Here is a 23,319-nt window from a genome sequence, read left to right as displayed (position 1 = left end):
CAATAAAATTCCCCGCAAAAACACTTTATTTGGCACAAAAGTACACATTTTCACAAAAGGCTAATAAATATGTAGTTGACACTGTGGTAAACTCTTCTTCTTCTTGAATTGCCTCTCCAACTAGTAGAGGTTGGCTATCAGCTTCCTGCTCTCTTCCTTATTTTTGGTTCTGCGTAATAGCTCAGCAGCGCTGGCGATTCCGGTCCACTCTCTAATGTTACGAAGCCACGACTTCTTTCTCCTACCAACCTTCCTTTTACCAGCGACCTAAACTCTATTCTACTATAATTTGAGGTTACATATAGCACTACTTTGGAGATTTGTTACCGTACGAAATTCCAGGCACAGAGTGCCGCAACGCCATTTTTCAAAAAAAACAGCGAGAACTTATTCAAGGTCCTATATATTATAAAACAATAATGGTTCATGTAAGATGTCGATAGCAGCGACAACGTATGATAGTACATTTATCACAGAGTAACGACACCTATCCGATATATTTCTTCCAAATGATTAATAGCATCTTTAATGGAACGCTAACAAAGCGATGGGGGCAGTGGATTATTTTGCGCGCCATCTTACTTTTGACGTGTGTTATATACTTTTGATGGATTGATTTGTCTATGCTCTTGTCTAAGTGGATCTTAAGTAAAACAAATTTGTCTAGCGTGTATATCTAATATTACATGATCCATTGCGTTTCAGATTAATCATAGATAATATATTACTTTTAATATGAATTAGCGATGAATCATAAGTATAACGGTTATATAGATCTTGATCTTATTGAAAATGTCTAATGCTATTTAATATTGTCTTTAGACATAAGTTACATATTTTATGTGATACATAAGGTGTTTGAAAAAGATGTAAATGTTGTCGAATGAGCTGTATATATATATATATATATATATATATATATACACATATATATATATAGTATATTTGTATATATATATTCATTTAAAGTTTTTACTAACATGTCTAAAGGTCGTTCACAGATAGATATAGGAAGCCTATATATTTTATTTTTTAAGATTGTCTTTAACGAGGTTCTATAGACGGACGTTCTACGCGTGCCGGTTCGTAATTTTCACAGAAGACACGTTATGACCCCAGCTGTCATTTTTAACACGTTCACTGCGGCTTGAGGCCGATTCAGCCTCATGGTAGACTTTGCACTGGTGCGTCGTGCGTAAAACTCGTGTTTTCTCTCTAGTGCGGCGGCTGTTTTCACTCAACCGAAACATGAGGCAGAAAAGGCCTCAACCGCACTACTAGGAAGTTCAGCTTGAGGCTGATTCGACCTCAGCCGCACCAGCTGAAAGTTCTTCAAAATTGGGCCCACAGTGAACGTGTTAATTAAACAAAAAAAATTCAAGCTAAACTGCTATAATACTTTTGTCCGTCAACGGATCTCATTTCTGACTCGATCTCATGGAGATAGCCCGTGTCATGGCTCATTGAGCGACTGAGAGTGCTCAACTGAATATAATTGGTTTTTCTATTTTTTTTTATTTTCCAAAATGACATCGCATTTGTATCTAGATACAACATCATCGTTTCAGTCAATGGCGATTATGATATATACACATTTTTAAATTACTTGATCGTAAATATCTTTTGTATGATCATCATTTTACGGGCGAAAAAAAAACGATCTACATTTAGAAGTTTTAGAAGAATTTTAGAGCCAAAAGATGAAGGAAAATGTGCGATCTTTTCGAAAATGGCGATTTCTTCTTGCGACTTGTTTAGTAAGGAAAAATAAAATGGGCGGTAATTAAAAGACATTGATAAAGTATATATGGAGTCGTTATTGCCCATAGATGCCGCATTACAAGGCATATGCTTTTTTCCAAAGGTATCTATGGGGTATATACCATAATCACCTTACTTGGTAGACGGATTGACGATCGTATTGTGGTGTTATTGTACGCAAGGATCGTAGGTACAACATATAAAAGAAATATGACTTTGTTTAGTTTGCGTAATTATTGTGTTTGCCTCATAGATGACGTTCTATAGATGCGTGTTAAAAATAATAATAAACAAATCAAGAAATTATGTCAATAATTATCAAGTATTGATTATTAAAGGCAAAAATACTGTTTTGTCTGTTATATATTGTTAATTTATTCAAAACTGAATAAAGAATGTAAATAGTTCGCTTTGAGTTGTCAGAGGTTGAATTTAACGCAAAGCTTATCATTTGAAGTGTTTCCATGTCAATCTAATAGATGGCGTTGTTATCAATTGTAACGATATATTTTTAAACAATGCAGTGCTAGCGGAACTTTATAGTATTTTAATGAAATCGGTGCACGTCCCTTGTTTTCTTTGTGTATTTTGTAGGTGACCTGTAACGATGCTATTAAACAATGAGGACGTGATGCCAAGAAATAAAACCGGAGCAATAAACATCTGAGCCAATTTCTGTTGATTACGAGTTGACTTATTTATATCGTAAATGATACGAGTCATTTTTTTATTTAATGGAATCAGGCGTTACCTCGCGGAAGTCCATCCTAAGTAAGAAAAGGACCAATATTTAGCCACTTCCGCACACACACAACCATCTTCATGCCCCGTGGAGGGGTGAAACACGTGTTGAGTAATTTGGTGGTGGCGGTTGTGTGATTCGTATTGTTTGCCGCATACGCATTTATCAGCAGGCTGGCGGGCGGTGTACTTTGCTTGCACTACTACCACTGCATGTGCGGAAGTGGCTAAATATTGGTCCTTTTCTTACTTAGTCATTTTTTTGTCCTGACTTACATTGCTGCCCAAGTTGTGTTAGCAGATTCCGCGTGTGAGAGGATGCAGAGGTTTTAAGGCGTCTAGCCTAAATATACGATCATTGCTGTGGCGTGGTACATGGTATTACATGTAGAATGTTCTGCGTGAAGTTATTATTTATTTCAAAAGAAAAGCACGCAGGGACTCTTAATATAAATAATATATTAATATAATAGCTGTGATTCTAAATGGATTATATAGGATGATTAGTAATAGGTGTAGGCTTTAAAACTTTTAAATCTATTTCGAATCAGTATAAAGTCTGCAAGGACAGAAAGTAAACAATAATATGTACTTTAGTATCTACTGATCTGAACATTGGAAACGATTTTTTATTATATTATCATTACGTTATCTATTATTTTTGAAACTATTGTTTTTTGAACAGGGTATACCCTATATTGATAGCATTTCAGAAAAGCTTTGTCGTTTTCGATTTTGGTGAAAGTGATCATAAAGGTAAGTGAACCAGTCTGAGTTTGTCGTGGGCTCATTAAGCGTTTGAAAGCCTTTTAGTATTAGTTAAAGGATGCCATTATAAAGGAGTTCAATTTTATCAGAATAGGCTCTCCCGGGATTCTATTTTCGTTGACAATTGGTACATGGTGATATTATAGTAATGTTATCACTATACTACTCCCACGGGGCAACTAAAACTTGCAGCGCAAAAGCGCGGCGTCGCAGTTTTCAAGACAAAATAAAGCTGCGCTGTTGCGCCGCGTAGCACTCAAACGTTTAAGTAGAGAGTGAGGTAAACTTTCAATGCGAGATCATAAATGAGGAGATTCGCAAAAAAATCAATATCACTAATGTAGCTCGAACAGTTGCTCGTCTGGTGTGGTAATGGTCGGGAAACATCGCTTATGCAACCGATGGTCGTTGGGGCTGAAAGGTTCTCGAGTGGTGATCATGAGCCGGTAGACAAGGCGTGAGTAAGCTCCTCACTAGATGGAACGACGACATAGGTTAGGTCGCGAAAAGTAGCTAGATGATGGCGGCGCAGGTGATCGTGGCTGTCTTTGGGAGAGGCCTATTCCTTGCAGTGCGTTTATTGGTTCAAAACACGAAGTACCAACTAAAGCAGTGTTTCCCAATGTGGGGCCCCATAGGTGGGGAATTTCACTGAAGAGGGGCAATTAGAAAATGTACTTGACACAAGTATAATCCTTTTACTAATATACATATATAAATTATTAAAATTATGTCCTGTATACTACATGGGGGGGGGAGGGGTGTAAGATTTTAGAAAGGCTTAAGTGGGGCGTGATACAGAAAGGGTTGGGAAGAACTGAACTAAAGTTATTAGTTTATGAGGTGAAATACTTAAAAATACTGTACAATTTGTGTTAGATAAGAAAGAAAATTTTTTGATGGTTTTACAAAAATTAATTTGGATACATAAAATGTAATTGAATGAAAATCTAATTCTTACATTAACATTCCATTATATTTTTTTTGCTTCCTGTTTTCTTTATATTTATCACAGATTTAAGTAATAATCTTGATTAGTCTTATACACTTTTGTATTTTTTGTTTACTTGTTCCTTTTAATGGTCTCTCCTTTGACACTTCTGCGGTATTTCTAGAAAGATCTTGCGACTCTCCTCGTTGTCTATAATTGATGCGCTGTTCTCTTCTTCGACTTCATGCTGCAGCCGAAAGTATCGTCATCACTTTAGACATACAACGTCTACCGCTGGACCATAGATTTATTTTATTAATAGAACCGATTATAGTAACTTGTAATTGTATATCTTATACTGCTATTTTTATTTATCTATACTTTATTGTACACCAAAACTATTTTAATACCGAATAACATAGATAATAACTAGAAAAAATAAACGATCTATATAGAGATACAAGTCTTATTGCTCGAGGCGATCTCTACCGTCTGGTAGAGAGTCTGGTAGATATAGAGAGTCCTTTGGATGGAGACGAGAGACATGAAGGAGAGGGTAGTTTAGGGTGTACATTATAAAAAGAAAACATTAAAATATACTACAGTTTTCAGACTATAATACACTTGCACATATACATATAAACACTGATATATTTATTGTAAAGATTTAGAACCTAAGAGACCGCTGTCAATTCCAGGATATTTGTACAGAATAAGGTTTTACTGTCAAATCCTGGAAAAAATTGAACAAGATAAGTAATCAAATCTTTATCCCATTTAATGTTAATTAAAAACCAGAGATTATAATAAACAACATTTCATATAATTAAGCTTTCATTATCGAAAGAATTTACGAGATAAATTATGCTATACCCGCCTACGCGGTCGGTCGTGAGTTTGCTACGAAATGAAAAGTTGATTTTTAAAATATAATTCCATTTTCAAATGATGAATGTCGACTACGATATTCCTCTCATAAACGTCTATATTGAAAAATTCTCAGTGGGATTGAGTCGTTTTATTTAATGTTTAGTCGGTAGGCGAGACACGAGATGGGTGCGCGCTTTATAGCTTCGTTTTAATTTAAATTGTTGAAGGCGATATTTTTTTATATCTTTACCCTGGGTGTGTCCAGGGGACTAGACTAGGGTCAACGTTGGCTTAACAAAAAATATGACCATGAGACAAGAGGATAAAATGGGACAAATTTAAATTGTCATTTAACAGTTACATCGGTCAGTATTTACTGATCCCAAAATTAATTAATGTATAGATAAAGTATTTAAAAAGAAGATTTTGCAAGTCACAAAAGCTCCGATGGGCAGGTGACAAGGAAAGAATGACTAATACCTGGGCTGTTAATACCATCTCCAAGTGGACCCCGCAACAAAAATTACCCAGATGAAGATCCAGGTAGCTGGAATGTGTAAAGGAAGATCTCAGAGGTATCGGAAGGTAGACATCTTGGCAAAGATCAGTGAAGATAGAGCGAGATGGAAGGGGATCGTGGAGGAAGTCAAGATTTATAAAGGGTTGTACTCGTATTGCCGTAGGAAGAAGAAGATTACAGAAAGAAAATTGTCATTATAATTTCATTCTTAAGATGTCCATTACTAGACATAGGCCTCGATCATAGGTTTACAATAAGACCTAACGGAAGCGGTTTATGTCCAACGTCTTTAGACTAGCTTAACGTTGTTTATCCACCTTGCGAGTGGACTCCGTACGCGGCACTTGCGGGCCCGGGAAGTCCACTCTAAAACCTTAAGATCCCAGCGGCCATCTGTTCTGCGCGTTATGCTGTCTGCCCATTGTCACTTCAATTTGATAAACTGCCGGATCACGTCGGCTACTTTTGTTCGTTTACGAATAACTGGTTAAGCTAATGTGAATCTTTCTAATGAAGCCTAGAGTAACATACCATAATAAAGGGGAATGTAACAGTTCAACTATTGTCATTTTAAAATTATGTCAGTTTAAGTTTAAAAAAAATACTGTACACATGGTGAATTACAAAACGAAATCAATAATGTTATTTCATAGTTTAGAAGTGATGAACAGTAAAAAATTATAAATTATAAATTATTTTTGTACTTTATTTACACAATAAATACATTGGGCTTCTGTCGGGCGCGATGTATCGCACACGCATCAACCTGATACAACACCGAGGGCGATCAGGGTCGGCCTGCGTCGTTCCCGACTGCCGAGTACTCCTTGCTTCGCAACGCTTACTTTACACTACAGTGACTACACTATACACATACACGAGTATAGTCTCACATCGTTATAACGGGAATACGATCTGCCAAAGTAAAATTTATAACTTGCGTTACTATTTTTTCAGAGAGCTCAATTACGATGAAGCTGTACAAAGCCTTAACATAACTTCAAATATATAACATACTACAATAAGTACAATTCTGTTACAGATATAACCACAGTCTTCATTAGTGGCAATAAATTATATTTATAAACACAATAGTTATTAATAAATTATGTCAATCTTTTCGATGACATGTGTTATGAAGTGTGACATTTAATCTTCAAGTCCTTTTTAAATCAGAACACGGTAATACGAATTTATTTTGATGACGTGAAGATACGTTCCTGAAGCAAACGTTACCCAAGAGGCCGAAGTCTAGATATAAGTCCAGTAAAGCTAATCTAAGTTGAATACCGGTGATAATGCAAGAATCTAATAGATAGTTACATCTTGATAAGTTAAACACAATTTAGTGTTAAATAAGATACCTTAACTGAGTCATAGGTTTCATCACCATCATCATATCAACCGATAGACGCCCATAGCAAGGCTTTTCCGGTACAGAGATAGACACCCTCCATCTCTCATCCTTCATATTTTATATCATACGGCATATATTCAACATTTTCATCACATTCATGCATCGCCTACCATCCCTCGCCACATTTCATGTTACACGGTTTTGTAATGCCTGATTACGTCACCCACCACTCTGCAACAAAACTGCAAGAAAGTGTAGCCGCTCTCCTTCTCACCCAAAATGGAAGCGATGTTGTCCCAAAGATCCTTTAGGAGAACCGTTCGGCTCTAACAGCTGTCGTTTGCACGGTCCATGTGCCCCGCCCACTACTTACGTAAAGAGCTACGGCGGTCAACTTGGTTCTTCTACATATCTTCTAAGTTTAGATTCTATACTCTCTGGGTTACCTTGAACCAACTCATAAGTCTTATCGTAAACGAGCACGTCTCAGGTCGATAAACCACTACCAATATATACCTGTCAAAGATCTTCGTTTACGAAAAAAATTACAAGTAGTAAATTATAATACAATTGTAAAGCTCCCTATGTTTGTACTAAATACACCAATGTTAAATTATTTTACGCCCTCGTCGAGAAAGAGGATATACCTCCTATAGTTCCTTTTTTAAATATATAGAGTTGATAGTTACAGGTGAAAGCTGTAAAGGGGTGAATGTATAGTTCATTTTCTGTTGTAAAAAATTACGTAATGATAATATAGTAAGAAAAAGCTTTTCCAAAATTTGGGTCACTACATTTTAACATTAATTACTGTTTACAATATGTCTCTTCAGACTGAACTGGAAGAAAGTATTGGTACGTCCAATAAAGTTTCAGAGTAATCTATTTATACAGGGTGATTAGGAAATGGATGTAAAACTTTAAAGCTTTTTGCCAAATAACCAAACATCCGTGTTTCAAATCACGTTTATTCAAATAAATAGTAATATATATCTTAAATAATATATAGTAATAATAATAATACTAGGCGCAGGAAAGAGTTTCATCTATACGTTGTTGACATATCCAAAAGTCGAACTAAACGGTTTGACAGCTCTAATTTATGAAAATAAAATTAAAATCAATCACTGTCTGATGAGTCCATAGTGGCTGTTGTCATAAGTCGGCTTTCACAATAAATTGGTTCAATGTTTGCTGAAAGATTTTTTTATACGGAATCCCAAGTTTTGACGGCATGGCGAAATTAGAAACAAAACTTGCCATCTTTTAGAACAAAAAGAAAATTAAAAGAAGTAAAGACTCGACCTCACAAAACAACTTTGAATATATAACGACGCACAGTGAAAATTAGTTAGCAAAACGAAACGACGCAAAGCGAGATATTGGTGTATTTTATTTTTGACTCTACTCTGCTTCGCAATCTGTTATAGTTGTGGAGAAGAATCCAGAAGAAACTCCACGGAAGCAGGAAGAAACTGAAATCATTACGATGAAGGTTATTGTTATTGTTCCTACCGCTTAGCTTTAGATACGCAATCCGCTTATACTATAACGTTGCGTGTTTCGAAAAATAAAATTCTGCATAGCACTACTGTTTGGCGGTGCACAGTAGTGTATAGAATTTTAATTTTTTTTTTTTTTTTTAATCAAATTGCTCGAATGTGCTCCGCTTTTTGCGTTGCACTGCGGCTTCACTTTTGTTAATTCTATTCTGCGGTAGATTGTCAATATGAGAGGCATTTGCTAAAGGCTAAACAATGTACAGATAAAGATAAAATAATTTATTCCACCTTGGGACTTTTAACAGAGCTCTTATTGATCGACAAATTTTTTGATCTATTTTATTTTTGATTCTAATCTGCTTCGCATGCTGTTATAATAGTGGAGAAGAAGCAGGAAGACACTCCACTACTGTACTGTACTATAGAATAAACAAAATTTAAAAAAAATTCGCGAATAGATTTAAAAAAAAACTAATAATCCTGCGAACAGCTGAATATGGCTCGCGGGCCGCAGGTTGGTCACCCCTGTTATAGTTTATTTAAAATAATCTACTTAAACAATCGCATGTCATTTCAAATTTCTGTTGCTCGGTTACTTATTTGTACTAACGAAGTGAAGGTGCCTCACCGCAGAGCTATTAAGGCTCGTGCGCATTCCACGCTTAACCGCGTATTTAGTAAAAGCTCTCTCAGAATTTAATCACAGTCGACGTCGCTCCCTTCGCGAATCCGCAAAGCCTGTCTGTATGAAATTAAACCGACGTGAATAGTCGTTAGGAGACAGGTGGAATATAATGTTTTACATGAAGCTTATATAAAGGGTGATCACTTTTAAATATGTTATATTAATTATTTTTTTATATAATGCGACTGGTCAATAACTACGTGCAGTATGAAGTCTACAGGGGCAGATTGTAAACAATAATTATTGTTAACATGTGTTAATGCGAATTTTGATATCGATTTTTTGAATTATATTATCATTACATTATTTATTATTTCAAAAACGATTGTTTTTGGACAGGATTTTGGACTATATTACACCTTATATTAATTTATAGTAAATGAGCTAAATATATTTAAAGCATTTATACCTATAAGCAATCAACCTATACACACACATTTATATATATATATCGAAACTCGGTGGTTTCGGCCGGCGTGTATGTATTTATAGTTTTATATATATGTATATAAATCCCTAACGTAACGTTGTAAACAATATTTAATTTTAATACGTAACAATTCGAATTATGACAACAATTTATCTTAGTTTATTAACATAAGGTTATTTATTGTTTGTGAAACAATTGTTACTTGAATAAGTTGTACCATTCATTATTGATAGTATGCATTTAACCCATTTAAGGCTTTCGCGCATAAGTGTGATCTTGTAATATAGCTTGATTGTTAAAAATTATAATAATTGGATATATAGGCTCTTCACGGATATATTTGGCAACACTTAATTATTCAAGATGGCGACCTATATCAAGGAGTATTTAAGTCAGTTCAGGGGATTAGTAAGGGATTGCTCTTTTGACGCGTTTCGGATAAAGTTGTTAAGATAATATTTGAGACAAGTATCAAGAATATAAGTTAAAGTGATTTGATTATATAATTAAATAACTTGTATATGTACGTTGAATTGTAATTAGTCAGTTTTAGACAATAGACGCTTAAAGATATCTGGCGACATACTATTGTAGGAGATAGGTCGTTGAGTAAAAGTTCGTAGAAGGTAAGACGCACCGTATTCAATACTGCTAGCCTATTGTTGCTAATCGATTTGGTTTTTGATTCTCTTCTGGTTTGTTCCTACTCTTCTCTGTTCTTTGCTATTCTTGCTTCAATTGGCTTCTTTATTTTACCGCTATATCTTTTTTTTTTAATGGCCCCCGCTATTGGGAACCTCTCGTACCCCCTATCTTGTGTGGGACAGGGACTATTCAACATTATTTAATTTTTTCACATATTTTTTTTACTTTCATTCTCGTCTTTCATACATCGTATGATCTTTCGTTCTTTTCATTCTTGCCACAATTCTTCTGTCTTTCCCTTTCGCTCTGTAACGCCTTTCATACATCCCTCATTACTCTTTTACATTTTTATTATTTTATTTCTATATAGGATTATTACAATATCACTTGGTTTTACATTATTTTTTTTTGATTTTTGTAGTTTACATTTTTATTAGCTTTTATTTCTATCTATTACTATACTTATTATTTTGTACTGTGAACTCTTCTTTGGTTTTTTCTTCTCTTATCAGGGAGGCTATTGATTCCTCCCTGATTTTCACATCAGACCGGCTCGAAGTCGAACCGGAGTTCCCCGAATGCGGGACAGTGGGCCACAAGGTGGATCACGGTCTGGTCCACGCCCGGTTCACAGAAGCACGAGGGGTCCTCCGCTATATCTTTATATATTGCGTAGTACAACTCATGGGAGAGTGTATTGTACAGTACTAAGGATTTATGTTTGACCTACTATTGGTTGATTGGGCGATCCCCATACTACCATCGCCTAGTTTGGCAGGCGGGTTGGCGATCGCAGTGTGGTGTTATAATACTCAGAAGACACTGCTGCCCATTTTAAAACTTGTTTGTGAGCAGTAACAATCCTGTATAATCAATGCGCGCGTGAATTATATCAGATTGTATCCCGATAGCAAGTCTCAGTTCTATACTGTGCTTCCATTGCTGTTATATACTGTAATATTAATGGTAGCGTACAAATGTTTGTCGCTTGTTAACATGAATGGTAATAGATAGTGCTAAGATCAGTAAATTTAGTGGTAGAGCCTTTTGTGAACACCTTATTGTTGTCTAGAATTAGTTTCATAGGGAAGACTAATATTTCGAAGTCTTTTTGTTTTATATAAATAACGATGGGAGTTTTTGCTTGAATAGCCAAAGCGTTCAGATCTCTCAATACGATTTTTTAATGGTTCTCGTTTGTTGAGACCTCTTGTTCTACCTTACCATGGTAATGCAGGGACTATTTATAATGAATATTATTATTGTCATGCTCATTTCGCATCCTTCTTAATATCTTTCATTCATTTCTTTTTTTTCCTTTTTCTGTATCTTTCATTACTTTTCTAACCTTTCCTTTAAGTTTACGAAACCTTACGCTTCGTGAATACAGCTTCGATGAAGCTATAAAAGCCCTTATGCTAACAGTATCTACATCAACAGAGAATAAGTTACCTTTCCTTTCGTACATTACCTTACTTCCATCACCTCCAGGATGCTACATTTACATTTTTTTTAATTTTAATTTGCATGTTTTTTCTTTCCATATTTATTTGCATTAGTCTCATGAATAGATTCTCCAAAACGTTGCTGGAAGATTCCTGTGATCGCCAATACAATGTTACTGATGACGGCAAAGTTGACATCACACCTGGAACTGGACCCTATTACATCACACTGGACTAAGCCCACACACTGCTCTTTCCACTGATCATACGGTGACGGTGTGCAGGGTGACGAATCATTGTTTCTACCACTAGGTGATTCAGTCATTGAATCATGACCTCTCATTTTACTGCGACATATCAATTTTTCTAGTTAATTTATTTTTAAATTACGAGTGTAAGTGTTTATGTTATCATATTCTGTTTTAATGTAGATTTTATTTGATAGTTTAATTTATTTATATTTGTTATTTTTATTTAATTGTGTGTATAAATGCGGCGTGATGTAAATGTTTATCATATGTTATTGACTTTATCAGCACCATTGTTTAATGTATTATAATTGAACATACGTTTTATAATAAAGAGCATAAGAAAGAAAAGTGTGTATGCCTGATGCCGCTAACACTATAGACTATCCCTCTTTTTAATTCTATAGCATTTTTTAAGGCTATTATGCCGGCTGGATACAGAGAAGCAGACATAGCCATTTTAATAAAATGTTCCATTGTATCGTCATCGTCGTTCGTGTAGTATAAAAGTCGTTAATGTGACGGAAAATCGTGACTACGACGTACAGGATGCAGTCATGCAATAAACTTTTTTTTCTTCTTACATTCCTCTTCGATTCTAGTGAAAGTTTGAACTTTCCACTTACCGTCACTACTGAAACCTTAGCTGTCGATATTATTTTGGTGAAAACCACAAAAAAATATAATTTTATAAAAGGTTTTTTTCAAAATTTTATCGTACTTGTTGCTATGCGGTTTTGTATTTAGAACATTTTGAGTAGAGCCGGGTTGGTAATCCGCTTAAAAGGTAAAATACGTATCTTAAATGACAAGTCAGGGATATATATCTCAACCAGAAATATAAGGAGATTAGAAGAGGGTAAGATAACATATTCTAGGATATATGTATAACAGCAATGTGATGTACGCACTCGCTTACCTTCGCTTAAAGAGAACAGATCTGGAAATAGAGTTGGGAGTCAAAATAGACAGTTGCAGCATCGCCTCCCTAATGATAGACCTAGAATACCGCTAAACTTTCTTGCAATATGCAAACATTATAATAAAAATAGATAGTTATGGTCAGGCAGAGAAATAAACAGGTATAAAACATATTCAAAAATTAGAATTGTAAATGAATACTTTTAAAAAATCAAATAAGATTTGTAAAGGTAAATATTAACAAGGATGTAATATTGTAAAAGAAAAGATGAAAGGCGACGCATAAGAGGTATGTAAATAAGAGCAATAAGAATGAAAGATAATGTGAAGGAAGGAGGGAGGTATAATTCCAGATATCACGACGGACAGAAAGAAGAAAAATAAATAAAACTAAGCTGAAAAACTTTGATGAATCCAAGTTCAAGTCCTATAAAATTATAGGGTAACGTCAGGTCCCCATAAATGGGGGCCATATTAAAAATATGTATTTGTTGGCTGATAACTTTGGTATTGATAGTAAAAATGATGACTGTGATACTACTTATGATGATATTTATATTTAATCGTGTTGAAGTTGATGATCAGAAGTTGAATAGCGCGACCTCTCGACTGAGGTATAGTTTTACACGATGTTTTGTAACAGAACTGCATAACATCTGCCATCATCGCCCTAAGACGCATTATACATATCCGCCCAATAATTACTATATTTTTGAAATCCTTCAAATAGAACACAGTTATCCTTTCGAATATTACAAAGATAATTACTTTATCTGGTAACCTATGTATACTTTCTATAGTAAAAGATTGGTATGTTATTATTTTGTTTTAATTATTACGTAAGTGAAACTTGGGTCCTTGTCAGAAGATATATAAGTAGCATTCAAGTTAAGTAGGCTTAGAGACTTTCCCGCCAAACTAGAGTGTATACTACACGGATGGCGCGGCGATAGTTTGAATTATCAAAAAGGCAATGTTGACTTCCGTAGTGTTTGTATTTGAGTACAAACAAGATTGGAACGCATTTTAAATTTATTTGAAATTGGAATACTCATCATGACGTATACAAATAATCCAAAATGAATGATAATCCGAATAGATAAATATGAATTTTATTTTTAATAATTCAAATAAATTTAGTATTGATTTCATGGAGTAAGTAAATCTTTTGACAGGAAATGTTACGCTTTTACAATAGAAAGATTTAAAAAGATTCAGAAAATAGATTTTAAAATAATTGTCAAAGCAAGTTTGATTTTTCTGTGTTCGCTTTCAGGGTGTCTATGTATATTTAAATTATTTATATGAATATATAGTTCAGATGAGTTTCTTAGACTTGTTGTTCTTGGTTCTGAGTCACTTCACCCGAACTGGTGGTAGATTAAATTTGTCCATGAATAAAGATTTTTTTTTTGTGTTTGATCAAATAAGGAGTATATTATTAAAAGTCGCGGCTTACCTTTGATTGGCACCTCGTACGGCAGACGGATTGCGTTGATCTTACAGCTCAGTTTAAGTACGTGTCGTTCCCGATATTCGGCGGATGAGACGGCCGGGTCAAGGGGGGGTGGGGTGCGGCGCGCTCGGGGGTGCACCTGAGACGGCTGGGCGCCGCTGCTCTACCGATGTTACGCTGAGCTTGAGCTTCAGTCGCGCTTCGAGCGCTCCACGGTGAACACGTGGGGCGTGTGTTCCGTGTCACTCCGCGCCGCCCGATCATTCGCAGCTCGAGTTATTAATGAAAATCATCCGCGAACCATTTCATTCGCAATAAAATCTCCATCACCCTCTCTAATAGCATTAGAATTGTCGTGTCAGTGGATTGTTCAGTATCGTGCTTTAGCTCGGAACATGACCCGGTTTTATTTTGGACATTCTTACACAATATCTGTATGCACCGGCGGCACGGTTCATCCTTAAGTAAGTACGGATACATTTGAGTTCAATACCACTGGATGCTCATTATATTTACACTGGCCGTGATCGATTTCCCGCGCTCGTGCGGCTTCTGAAATACGGGAACGCAGTCCGCTGAGTAACCTGACACACGTATACTCACGTGTACAGCGTAAATATAATAGTAATCTATAAATGTTTTCAAAACACGCACTCCGATCTGTTTTCTTGCAGTAAACATGGACCGCTTCATTAAACGTATGAAAAAGAGACAAAATTAGCAAGTATCAATCAAAAATATTATTCATAATGAAAATGTGTATGTATAAAGTATAAAGGTAGTAACCTTTTAAGAATCACATAAGCGTCTTAAAAGTTAAATACTTTATAACACTTTTTTGTGATAAAATTCTTTAAAATAGGTTTTATCGCTCGAATATTTCATTTACCGTGTAGGAGATCAACTTTTGCTTTGATTATTCTTTCATTAGGCGCTTGTATATGTAAAGAAACAGACAGATTAACAATTTTGTATTCATTAAAAATATTAAAAATGTCATTGGAATATAAATTTTATATACTAGATAAAATCCTACAAAAATTACCTCATGAAAATATATTTGAGTGTGTTTATATTACGGTACTAAACAAAGACTTTGTAACAGTTTTCAGTGTATGTTGATATGTTTGTCTATAAAATATTTTGCTTCTGTGTTTATTTATTCGCGATGTATTTCATCGCCGACTTATTTATTTATTTATATATATATGTATATATATATATATACATATATACATATATATATATATATATATATATATATATATATATATATATATATATGTATATATATATTGTTTTTAATAGAAAAGCCTACAGATTAATACCAAATCGAAAAATAAAAGAGAAAATTTTATAATATTGTATATAATATTTATTTTATTAATAATGGAATAAATATTGAATGAGAATATTGTATAATTTTAGAACTAACTTCTTGATTTTAATAGATCACAATTTGAATATTCATAATCAAGATTAAAGTCTGTCGCATTAATGTAACGAATCGAAAATGTTAATTTAATGTAAATAAAATTATATACCTACGCAAGCAATAAGTAAACTTTATATATTTGAAACAGATTTAGTTATGCTATATATCTGCGTACTCTCTGTACCATAACACCATACTGCTATTACCAACTCCTGTCAAGCATAGCAATTACGGTATTTTCCTTCATATGTTATATATATTCGAGAAAGACCTATGCCTTGCAGCGGGCGCTTATCGACTGAAAAGACGATACATTAATTGACAAGGAAAGAGCCTAAACATTCACATTATGAGCCGTGGTAGCCCAGAGGTACAGAACTGGTACTTACAATCAGAATACAATCTTATGTAATTCACTGTATTAATTATATAGGATTGTCAATACTCATAAATAAGTTTCTAGATGATGAACAGCGGCGACCTTTTCGTACCATAATACCACAGTGCGATCGCCAAGCTATAGATATCTTTGAAGGACACCTTTGCATTGCAGTGGGCGTCTATGAGCTGAAAAAAGCGATACGTTAATTGACAAGGAAAGAGCCTAAACATTCACAATATGAGCCGTGGTAGCCCAGAGGTACAGAACTGTGACTTGCATCGAGATACAATCTTATTTAATTCACTGTATTATTTATATAGGATTGCCAATGCTCATAAATAAGTTTCTAGAGGATGAACAGCGGCGACCTTTTCGTACCATAATACCACACTGTGATCGCCAAGTTATCTGCCGAGTGGCGATTCCGGTATCTTCCTTAATATGTATCTTTGAAGGAAACCTTTGCATTGCAATGGGCGTCTATGGGTTTAAAAGACGATACATTAATTGACATGGACAGCTATAAAAGGTCTAGATGACGGCCATGTACTTGCACAGTTAATATAGTAGGAAGCGCACAACATAACCGTGCACGGTTTTATAAAACTTTGAAAGAACAGAAAAGCTTGAATAACATAGGCAGCAGAGACTGACATGTTTGTCGATAACCCTGATGAGGAAACGACGAAGAAGAAATTGCTTTACCAACTGTGGGATGGATATCGTTTTATAGTCACAGATTAAAATGTAAAAGTGGAGGTTTTTCTAGCTTGCAGCCATTATGAGCGAGTGTTGTAACTTTTCATTAAAGACTTAAATGGCAACACCATAAGTATAGTTATTAGATAAAGTCTCTGTAGGCAATAGTAAATCTTTCGTGGATAAATGTTGACATTACAATACATCATGCAATAAACTTAAAAGGTTCATTCGATAAAAACTCGTTAAAATTCTGAATAAAAGATAATGCTTGGAAATGAATAGATCAAACTACTGAATTAAAGATATTTGTAAAAAAAATAATGTCTATGTTGCCGGCTTATTTCAGACTAGGGTGAATTTGGAATCATTATAGGAAAGTTTAATTCAATTCTAGATTGTCTAAGAATGGGATTTTTGCATTTCCTCTCGAAGCGTACAGAAGTATTCACTATAAATGTTTCAAAGTCGATAGTAATGAATATTTGCACCTCGTTTGGAAGAAGAAGCGATAACGAGGCATTGTGTAAGCGACTGATCGTGGCTGAATTTAGTTGAGATTTAGTTTTAGAGTTTAGTTTTCGGGTCTAGTAACATAGTTTTAGATTGTACAGATGGGCGCTTTTGAAGTATAATTTTTTTTACAAAAGAGGTCGGTCATCCAAAATGTTTCTTCCGTTTAGTTATGTATATACCTTAAGAATCTATATCAAAATCAAATTGTAATTCAGACTAATTCTTCGTTAACATACGATGGATTTTATGCCTTTTTGACAACAAATTGAGTGTAGCGCCTATTCGGAGAATATCACAGACCTGAAAACAAAAGACAAATGAAGAGCGGGGGACAGTATAGTTTATATTATTTATAATATTTAGTAAATTTCATAAAGCCAGGCGGGGTGAATACATCTATCTATTATGTGTGTATACAAAAATAATCTAAAATAACTTCTGTGTGCATTAAATTGCAAATGACTAAATACCTAACGGATTTAGGCGTTATTTCGCAGAAGTCTATCCTAGGTAAGAAAAGGACCAATATATATATATATATATATATATATATATATGTGTGTGTGTGTGTGTGCGTGTGCGTGTGCGTGTATAAATCTTTTGTCCTAGCAGGAGCTCGGAATCGCACCGGAGTCCTACAATTTCGGAACAGTTGCATCACGGTCTGGCCAACCTCCGGCGCACGAAAGCACGAGAGGTTCTTATTGAGCTATTTATTTATTTAAAGTCTCTATTTATCAATCTTATATAATACATAACGGTATATGAAGGTTAAATAATTTCTATCAATGACATTGTCTTAAAAGATACATGGAGGTGTTTCGAGAAATAAACGATTGTTTGTTGGTAAACTGTAAACTTTTATAGAGAATATTTTAACTGCGGACATATAAATAGTCGTATTTAACTACAAGGAGAACATCTTGTTAATCTGGAAACTTTAGCACAGGAAAGTTTTAGTTTGTTAATTAAAAGACAAAATTAATTATAGAAAAGATATGGATACAGCTAAAGTTTAGCGGTAAAGGCATAAACGTCGAAGATTTCAACACCGTCCGCGGATAATTAAGTTCATTTAAACAGAAAGTTTTCGCTAATGAATAATAGAAGGGGGTTTTAGTTCAATAATAATTAGATATCGGGAATTGATTCGCGTGATTACTTTTACATCGACCTTTGTTATTTTAATAAATCTTGTAATGTTTTCAGTGATGTGTCTGAAAGCGAACGAATTGTAGCTGAAGTAGCCGTTAGGTATTGAGGTATTATTATATTAATACTGTATTTATATCGACTTAAGTGAAAAATTTTATTTCCGTGGAATTCCCCTTTTCGATACGTCGCTTATGATGACGTAATGTTACTGCCATAATACCGATGTTAATACAGAATTATATTTCGGTGGAATTCCCCTTTTCGCTGTGCCACTGATGATGACGGAATGTTGCTGGTATAATATCGATGTATTAATAATAGAAACGATATGGATACAGCTAAAGGCGCAAATGCCGGGGATATTAACACCGTCCGTGGATAACTAAGTTCATTAAAACAGAAAGTTTTCGCTAATGAATAATAGAAGGGAGTTTTAGTTCAATAATAATGAAATATCGAGAATTGAATAGCGTGATTACTTTTACATAGACATTTGTTATTTTCATAAATCCTGTAATGTTTCTATGAATGTGTTTGAAATTAAACGAATTGTAGCTGGAGTAGCCGTTAGGTCTTGAGGTAGTAACACGAAGTCCGAAGTAGAAGTGCGTATACTCATTTGAGCTACGCCTGTATTTATATCGACTTAAGTGAAAAATTTTATTTCCGTGGAATTCCCCTTTTCGATATGTCGTTGATGATGACGTAATGTTTTTGGTATAATACCGATGTAAATAAAGAATTACATTTCTGTGGAATTCCCCTTTTCGATGCGCAGCTGATGATCAATTATTATTACTGCCATAATACCGATGTAAATAAAGATTTATATTTCGATGGAATTCCCCTTTTCGATGCGCCGCTGATGATGACGTAATGTTGCCCCTACAGCCCATATCAAGTCCACGACTTGCTTTCCTAACTTTCGTATTTGCTGAGGAATCCTCCGTTGTAGGTGATCCAAACCTGCCGCCTACCCACGACGCAAGATGTGATAGTGGCATTCTTTAACTTAGGCTACTGGGGTTCCGAATGCGTACACATTTGAGAAGAGCCCATGACAACGAGGTGGTATCTTTTTGAAATATATTTTCAATCCATTATTAATACCATTATGAGTCGCGGCTATTTGTCTTTGAATTTAATCATGTGGCTTATATTCCAGCCTGCTTTTTTTTAAATGCTACAAACTGAACACTCACAAAATAGCAAAGTCGATTTAAGTTAACGGATCCATCCGCTCCGTGAACTCAGTTCAGATGAAGTTGTAAAAGCCTTCGGGCTAACAGCACGTACATCTACTTACAAAGAATAAGCATAAATAAACCATCGCTCTCGCGATGTCTGGATATGTTAATATAAGACCTTTTCAAAACCATTTTTGTATGGAAATTAAAAAGACAGTTTGTTATTTAGAAATTGTCAAACATTTCCAAAATAGAGTGGTGCGCACAATTACAAATGTTTCAAAGTTCGTGTCTGGCGAACAGTAAATGACTGACCAATGCACAGTACAGTTTAAAGAAATCGCCAGATATGCAAACTGACATTGGGGTAGAATCCTGGACCATGCCCGACAATCTTGTGCAGCTGATGAACAATTGTAAACAGCGAAACCGTGTGAAACTTAGTATACATTAAGATATGCTGCAGATATAAAAGCAAATACATGTATAATTGAAACCGGACGGTGATCACGTTCTATTTAATATATGCAATGTCATACTTACCGTTCTGGTCCAAATTTTCATAGGGCACGGGGAATCCCTCGAGGATATTCATAGGTTTAAACTAAAAGAGAGTCCCTCGTGCATGTGTGATCCGTGTGCACCAGATTGCAGAGCACCTGATCACTGGCTGTCTTGTATTTGGCGCGGTAAGAACAGAATATCAGTCTTGGTTAGAATAGAGGAGGAGAACATCGCCTCTCCGATCAGTAAAGAGGAATGTTGCCAGAACTTTTTGTATTTCTGCAAGAAGGTAAATAGAAAAAAATTCAAAAGCAATATATAAATAAAAGAACAAGAACAATGAAATTAATAAAGAACATGATAAAGTAGCTGTGATTAATTGCAATGTAGGTAGTAAGAAAATCAACAGTGAATAATATATGGAACGAAATGGTGTATTGTAAAGGAAATTATAGGAAAGAATGAAAGACAGAAAAGGACGAAAGATGAGTATGGAAATTAATTAAAATTATTTGAGCAATTATAATGTAAATAAATACCTCGTCCGCCCATGATAGGGGTTGAACGGGAGGCCACAAAAATTGAGCCACGAAAATAACAAAAAAATATTAGATACATACCGCACAACGTCGCCTGTGAGGCCATAGATTGCAGTATACATAAATTAAAAAGTGTGTCTTCAAAGAAATGGAAGCTTTTGAAAGTCGGTCATTTTTTGCTCGGCGTATTATTTGAACCGAAAAAGCTTGAATAATTGTTCGTTCGAAGTTGGCAGTGGGTGAAGTGCTTCACCAATGCTGCTGACAGTACACGCGGCGTGGGTAGACTCATTCTAGATCGGTGTTTCCCAACGTTGGGCCCACGCTCCACATAGGGGTAATTTGATTTTTTATGGAGGCAATTCGAAAATGGAATCAATATGTGTTTAAACCTTCTGCTTCGGGCCATTTAAATGCAATGCTAGATGTCAAGTTTAAAGTTAAAAGCAAATTCTTAAATAAAAATGAATGTATACAAAATAAATTTGAAATGCCGCGCGTAAGAATTTTTAGAAAGACTCTGTATTTGGCACTTATCGGTGTAACATAGGTTCTAAAGATGCCTCGTGGAGGGGTGAAACACGTGTTGAGTAATTTGGCGGTGGCGGTTGTGTGATTCGCATTATTTGCCGCATACGCATTTATTAGCGGGCTGGCGGACGGTGCATTTCATTGCACGACTACCACTGCATGCGCGGAAGTGGCTTAATATTGATCCTTTTCTTACTTAGGATGGACTTCCGCGAGGTAACGCCTGATTCCATTAAATAGGGTAATTTGATTGTGGGGCAATTCGAAAATGGAATCTATATGAGTTTAAACCTTCCGCTTCGGGCCATTTAAATGCAATGCCAGGTGTAAAGTTTAAAGTTGAAAGCAAATTCTTAAATAAATATGAATGTATATTAAATAAATTTGAAATGCCTCGCGTAAGAATTTTTAAAAAGCTAAGGTAGGGCATGGCGTAAAAAATGTTGGGAAACACTGGTATAGATGGACCGGCGTCATAATCATGGTTGTTAGAAGTTGCTAGATGCACGGCCGGTCATCGTGTGTATCTTTAAGGGAAGGCCTGTGCTTATGTCGTGAATGTATGTACGTACTATTGGAATGTATTATTTGAACTTTTCGAATGAATAATCCGTTAACTTCACAAATTAGCCGGCCATTTTGAAACACGTTCTAGTCCGTTTATTTTTCATTAGTATTCAAATTAAAAAAGTTTGTTTAAGCACTTTTACGTCAGTACTGTACGAAATGAACCTTTACATATTGTATAGCAAGTTGATGATGTTTTTTAATTAACGGCATTGATTTTATCACTTCTAGGGGTCACATATGATTGACAACTTTGATTATGTAACTTTTTTTTAAAATTATGAATATGCTTATTAATTGAACAATTGAAAGGCTTTCATTAGAGAGAGTGGTAGAGACACATTAGCACAGATAATTTTAAAACAATTTGTTACAGTCGCATTCGTAATTAACGCAATTATTTTACTTTATTTTGACAAACTACAAACATTTATATGTCTGACTGTATGTCATTTTTAAATTAGATAATCGTATAGCTTAATAAAGAGCCTTCGAGAGGACTGATTATACAGAGCGATGGGTTATAGATATGAAAGCTTTCAATGGCTTTAAAGAATATGTTTAACTAATTTGTCACAAAGATTTAAAAGCTTTTATCTATCATCTGTATCTAATCATCCTGTTAAAGTGATCAATCTAAAATAAGTTATATTATTTGTACTATTGAAAAGCGAATATTGATGCGCGCAAACTTCTAATATAAGTCATAAGTCTGTATGGATAGATAGTAATGACTAATTACAACGCAATAATTCGAATAACAAAAACATTTTTCTTACTATATGACACGTACCATTACGTTATTTATTATTTCTAAAACCATTGCATTTTGGATAGGGTGTATCATATATTAGTTGACAGCAAAAAAAAGCAGTGTACATTAACCCATTTAAAGTTTTTACACCCTGCGTACTATCCAGTTTATTATGTTCCAAAAACCTTAGCGCTGAAGGAGGCTAAAGTTTCTGAATTAACTACTCTTAACGCGGTATACCATGAGATCAATAATATCGTAATTAAGGATTAAAGCTAATCTAAAATTGTTTAATAAGAATGTAAAATAGCCCAAATAAATATAAATTAAGGTAAATAAATGATATTCGAGGAACGAAGCAAATGAAATAAGGCGATGAATGAACGGAAATAAGTATGAAAAAGAATGATAGAAGAGGAAAGATAGATCATACGATGTATGATAGAAGCATACAGAAATAAAAGAAAAGTGAAAAAATCATTAAGGAATATCAAACTCTGTCCTAAAAGATAGGGAGTACGAGAGATCCACAATAATCATTTAAAAAAAATCGAAAATTGTTGGTTGTATTATCAATTAAACATTTAAATAAAGCAAGTAAGAAAAGGACCAATATTTAGCCACTTCCGCACATGCAGTGGTAGTCGTGCAACAAAGTGCACCACCCGCCAGCCCGCTGATAAATGTGTATGCGGCAAACAATGCGAATTACACAACTGCCACCGTCAAATCACTCAACACGTATTTCACCCCTCCACGGGGCATCTTGG

The 23,319-nt window shown here is 34.9% G+C and overlaps 1 protein-coding gene across 1 annotated transcript in view; it reads left to right on the top strand.

The window, feature by feature from the left end:
* LOC137929928 (diacylglycerol kinase eta) overlaps positions 1 to 23,319 on the top strand; it is a 156,807-nt gene that overhangs the window by 4,499 nt on the left and 128,989 nt on the right. The window lies entirely within an intron of this gene.

The sequence above is a fragment of the Battus philenor genome, unplaced genomic scaffold (genome assembly GCF_028537555.1).
Source record: "Battus philenor isolate CCGP_79_NKW_IND1 unplaced genomic scaffold, ilBatPhil1.0.hap1 SCAF_5, whole genome shotgun sequence".
Taxonomy (NCBI): Eukaryota; Metazoa; Arthropoda; class Insecta; order Lepidoptera; family Papilionidae; genus Battus; species Battus philenor.
This window is presented reverse-complemented; position numbering and strand designations above follow the sequence as displayed.